This window comes from Triticum aestivum, chromosome 2D, assembly GCF_018294505.1.
Source record: "Triticum aestivum cultivar Chinese Spring chromosome 2D, IWGSC CS RefSeq v2.1, whole genome shotgun sequence".
NCBI lineage: Eukaryota > Viridiplantae > Streptophyta > Magnoliopsida > Poales > Poaceae > Triticum > Triticum aestivum.
Genome location: NC_057799.1, coordinates 642,139,923 through 642,145,222, shown reverse-complemented (window position 1 = coordinate 642,145,222; position 5,300 = coordinate 642,139,923).

Genomic DNA, 5,300 nt, shown 5'->3' with positions numbered 1-5,300 from the left:
TTGACGGTTCAACAGATAAGTATTTTGAAGATTCAAAACTTAAAATATCTTCATTGAGACCATGTTTACATATATTGTCTACAAGTTCATTTAGTTGCATGCGTATGTGCGAGAGAGGGGGCGGGGGGGGGGGGGGGGATAGGAGCCACACCATAAAACACTAATATGCGGTGTGGCTATATATGAAGTTGCCATCCTCGCGTCAGTAAACTTGCCATAAAAAATGTTAAGAGTTGCCATGTGTTCGTGCCAAACGTGTGGCACTCATCAGGATCCTTGATTAAAACAACACTGGTTGTTCGATCCCGTACCTTATCCCCTCATACACTCTGCACGTCTTCCTTGCAAAAGCCAAGCAGCGAACGCAACTTCTCTCGATCCCCCGCATAAAAAAAATTCCATGCCGGAGAGGCCCCCAAGCACCTCTCAACTGCTCGGAGAATCGTCGGAGCAACCGCCAGGAGCTGCCCCTCAACACCCTCACGCCCCCTTGATCCTAGGATCGTCTCCGGCTTGTAACACCTATGTCAGCGGCTTCAGAATGCCCGTTGTTGCCACGCTACACACGGGCACCGCCATTGCAGCTCCAGACCGCCCGTCGCTGGTGAACTCCCCATGGTTGCAACTCATCGCCTCACGTCAAAAAGCTCATTGTACCATCGGCTGTCGCCAGTCCTAGCAAATCGACTCCCCGGTCGCAACTTTCCACCTCGTCGGTCACAGCAAAAATTGTACCTTGTGTAGAAGGTTGTCATCTCGCTCGGTCCCAATAAAAAGAACTAAGAGAAATGGTTGTAGCATTTACAAACGCAGGTCGCAGCTTTCCCAGCCGCTGGTCACAACCGTCTTCTCGCTGCTTGTAGCTTTTGTGGTCATAGATCGTAGGAGGCACCGATTGAATCTTTTTGCTTCTCCGATCACAACTTCCGTCACTGACGGTTGCAACATCTAGTGGTTGGCTACTCTTGCCGCATCTTGCACCGCCGCTGGTTGCAACTTTCGCTGTCATCAGTCGTAGCTTCACCATTGCTGATTGTAGTACCCATAGTCATTGGTTCCATTAAACACAAAACTCACGGTCACAGCCGTTGTAGCTTCTCCCAGCCATTGCTGGTAGTAGATCCCCCAACATCGAGTGATATCATTTGTAGCACTGGTGGTCGTTGTTTCTAGCACCGACAGATGCCGGTTACAACATCGTGCTTCGGGGCCGCTTCCAGCGGCAGCATCAATGTTGCAGCACTACACATCCTAGCCATGATCTCGCAGCACCAACAGTGCCCCGGCTCGTGCTGTGGCCGGTATGACGAAGTACCAACGGTTTTCTCTCGGTGTCACCGGTGACATAGTGGCGGCGTGTGGTGCAGGCCCAGCCTCATCATCATGTGCGACGGTGCGGGGAGTAGAGGAAAAAGCTAGCAATGCGCCTCGAGATGGTGAATTGGCGAGGAAGAAAGAGATGGATACGGTCGAGGGTGAGAGGAAAGAGTGGATGAGGATGGTGCGTGGATCCCAGCCACATGGCGCATCGTGAGCGAATGCCATTTCATGATGAAAGTTTACAAAAAATGAAAACATTTGTCAACGTTTGGCACAAAAAGTCAGTATTTTTTATATAGTTTGCAACACGCAATGTTGCCGCGGCTGCGGAATTTTTATTTTGGCCATGCAACCATTTCAGTGGCGGGCGTTGCGAAAGGCCCGCCCCTGAAACTGATTACAGGAGTGGTGGGCGCCCTGACCACCACTGATGTCATGTTACCAATGGAGGGCATCCCTGAGAGCCTCGCCCGTCACTGGTAGGCATTCCTGCAGTAGTGTGTGCATGGGATTGGAGACTTTACACAAAGATCAAAAGTACTATTATTTATACATGCATTAGGGTCGGATCTCGACCCCTTTTGTCAAATAGCATTTCACCACGGAGAGTGGTTTTTCTTTCATTCCATGCACCTGGCCTAGAGCATTTACAATCGGGCGCCTCAAAACCCCCATACACCCAGACAGTCCGCCACATCGAGCTGACCCCAAGGACCCACGTGGAAACACTCAAAAACCCATCTGTCCGACGGGCATCTTCTCTGATTCTCGATGGTGCCTCATGGCACCACTCGGACGCGCTACTCGAGGGCCCTGGCCCTGTTATATAAGCAGGCTGTCGGCACCCAAACCCTATCCCATCCCATTCCAACCCACTGGTTGTCTGCTAGCCATGCCCCGACGCCAGATCACTACGTGCGCCATGTTCACGCCAGAGCGGCGGCTCGAGCTCCTTGAGTAGATTCGGGCTAGGTGCGAAGCTCGGATCACAGCTAGCCTACCTCCTAACTCGTTGGAGCCAAAGGAGGGGGGAGGTGGAGGAGGAGCAGGACACTACTGGAATCAGCAGATTTGCCGTCTGCCAACTCTTTGCTGTCAGCTAGCGGACGGCAAAGAAAGGCTTTGCCATCAGCCACGGGAAAACGGATGGCAAAGAGGCAGCGGACGGCAACGGAAGGCTTTGCCATCAGCATATCTTTGTCGTCCGCTAGCGAACGGCAAAGACGCTTTGCCGTCTACTAGCTGACAGCAAAGAGGATGAGTGGTGGGCTTACGAGGACCACCTAACGGCCATTTTCTTTGCCGCCTGCTGGCGGACGGCAAAACTTTGCCGTCCGCCAGCAGGCGGCAAAGAAAATGGCCGTTAGGTCGTCCGTTTCCCCCCGGCCCCATCCCACTAGGTATGCTCTTTGCCGTCTGCTAGTAGTCGGCAAAGAGCTGTGACCTACTAGCAGAAAAGTGCCCCCCCTCTCTGATCTGTCCGTCCCCTGCCTGAGCCGCCGCCACCCCTCACCCCTGCCGCCGCCCTAACCCGCACCGCCACCCCGTCGCCGGCCGCCCAGCGCCACCCCCGTCGCCGGCCGCCCTGCACCGCCCCGACCCCGTCCCGAGCCGACGCCGCCCGGCCGCGCCGCCGCCCGCCCCGCCCCGCCCGCCCAACCGAGACGTCGCCGCCCCCGTCCCAGGTCGCCAGCCGCCCACACCGCCCCACCCCCGTCCCGAGCCGCCGCCGCCCGGTCGCACCCGCACCGCCCGACCCCGCCCCGCCGCTGCCCTGCCCCTCATCGTGGTGAGTTTTTTTCTGTTTAGATTTAGTTTATGTTTGTTTAGTTTAGGTTAGGTTAGTTTAGTTTAGGTTAGTTTAGGTTATTTAGGTTAGTTTAGGTTAATTTAGTTTATTTTAGGTTACATTTAGTTTATAGTTTTGTTTAGGTTTTTTCCTGTTTTTAAGAATAATCAAGAAAGATGAAAGAAAAAGAAAAAGAAGAAGAGGAAGAAGAAGAAGAAGAAAAAAGAACAATAAGTAGTAGTAGAAGAAGATGATGAAAAAAAGAAGTAGAAGTTGAAGATGAAAAAAAGAAGTAGGAAAAGGGGGCGCCCGGGGTTCCTCGATGTCGATGGAACCCTAAATAGCAAGTATCGTCGGTGCGAGATACATGTGGCCGTCGGTGTCGAACACTACATCCATGTCCCACAAGTGACGCCGACGTCCGGCGTCCCAAAGCAACTGTTCTCGGCGTCGATGGCGGTCGAACACCATCGCGAATTTGTCTGGCAGCCTCTGCGATGACGATTAAAAGGCAAGTGTTGAAACTTGAAACACCCAAACTGACTCAAGTCGGTTTGGTTGTTTGAATTTTCAAAACTTGGCTTTAATCCTCATCGCAGAGGCTACCAGACAAATTCGCGATGGTGTTCGACCGTCATCGGCCACCAGAACTATTGTTGCGGGACGCCGGGCGCCGGCTTCACTTGTGAAATGTGGATCTAGTGTTCAACGCTGAGCGCCACATGTATCTCGCACCGATGATACTTGCTATTTAGGGTTCCATCGACGCCAAGGACCCCCTAACCCGCTCATCCTGTTGTCAATATTTAGTTAGGTCGACGGAAGAAACAAAATTGCTATGTTACTCATCTTTGGATTTAAATGTGCAGTTATTTCGTCGCTGCGAGGGTCTAGTGTTCGACGAGCTCCGCCCCTGCGTTCGTTGGTGAGCACAAATGACATCTCCCGATGAAATTTGCTAGCTATAGGTGTCAATCATCAGTATGCGTAACCACTATGCATCTCCCGTTCGAAAGGGTTACATCTATAAATATGCATGCATTTGCATATTTATAATCGTGATTCTTTCGAATTGTCCAACGTTATCCATGGACAGCCCGAGTATGTGTAGATTGGGTCCGTTTTCCCATATGCTCTGCTCCGGATCCAATGCAGAATTTCGTCAGTGCCTCCCTGTTGTTCTCCGGGTACACATCCTCTCTGCTTATTGCCGAGACGTGTATCAGGAGAACAACGGGGAGGTGCTGCCGAAATTTTGCGTCGGATCCGGAGCAGAGCATGGGAAAACGAACCCAATCTACACATACTCGGGTGGGATTAGGACCTATCTTTACCTATTAGCGTGTAGGTTGCATGGACGTAATAAAACTGACAAACTCCATTAACTGATGGATATGGTTTGCTTAATTATGTATATATTTCTTGTGTGTCCAGTAGGAAGTCAATATGAGTGATCGTGCATGGATGTACATGATACGTCTCCAACGTATCTATAATTTTTGATTGTTTCATGCTATTATATTACCCCTTTTGGATGTTTATGGGCTTTATTTTACACATTTATATCATTTTTGAGACTAACCTACTAACCGGAGGCCCAGCCCGTATTGCTGTTTTTTTGCCTATTTCAGTATTTCGAAGAAAAGGAATATCAAACGGAGTCCAAACGGAATGAAACCTTCGGGAGCGTGATTTTTGGAACGAATGTGATCCAGAGGACTTGGAGTGCAAGTCAGGAAGCAGACGAGGCGGCCACGAGAGGGTAGGGTGCCCCCCCTACAGGGCGCGCCCCCTGTCTCGTGGGCCCCTCGGGCAGCCACCGACGTACTTCTTCCTCCTATATATACCTACGTACCCCGAAAACATCCAGGGAGCCACCGAAACACAATTTCCACCGCCGTAACCTTCTGTATCCGCGAGATCCCATCTTGGAGCCTTCGCCGGCGCTCCGCCGGAGGGGGAATCAATCACGGAGGGCTTCTACATCAACACCATAACCCCTCCGATGAGTTGTGAGTAGTTTACCACAAACCTTCGGGTCCATAGTTATTAGCTAGATGGCTTCTTCTCTCTTTTTGGATCTCAATACAATGTTCTCCCCCTCTCTTGTGGAGATCTATTCGATGTAAACTCTTTTTGCGGTGTGTTTGTCGAGATCCGATGAATTGTGGGTTTATGATCAAGTTTATCT